The sequence below is a fragment of the Arachis duranensis genome, chromosome 5, assembly GCF_000817695.3.
Source record: "Arachis duranensis cultivar V14167 chromosome 5, aradu.V14167.gnm2.J7QH, whole genome shotgun sequence".
Lineage (NCBI taxonomy): Eukaryota > Viridiplantae > Streptophyta > Magnoliopsida > Fabales > Fabaceae > Arachis > Arachis duranensis.
Window position 1 is genome coordinate 106,060,280 of NC_029776.3, and position 531 is coordinate 106,060,810.

The window sequence follows — 531 nt, forward strand, 5'->3', positions numbered from 1 at the left end:
GATTTGAAAAACATTTTTTTAAGATTTGATTTGAAAATTAAAAACTTGGCTAACAAGAAAAGATATGATTCAAACATTAAACCTTTCTCAACAGAAAAGGCAACATACTTGAAATGTTGAATCAAATCATTAATTAATAGCAAGTATCTTTGAAAAAGGAAAGAAATTGATTTTGAAAGCATATGATTGAAAAGATATGATTTGAAAAAGATTTGATTTTGAAAAACTTTGAAAACTTAAAAAAAAATTGCATTTAAAACAAAATCTTCCCTCTTGTGCCATCCTGGCGTTAAACGCCCAGAATGGTGCACATTCTGGCGTTTAACGCCCAAAAATCTACCCTTTTGGGCGTTAAACGCCCAGCCAGGTACCCTGGCTGGCGTTTAAACGCCAGTCTGTCGTCCTTACTCGGCGTTTTGAACACCCAGCTTTTTCTGTGTAATTCCTCTGCAGTATGTTCTGAATCTTCAATTCTCTGTATTATTGACTTGAAAGGACACAAATTAAAAATATTTTTGGATTTTTAATAAT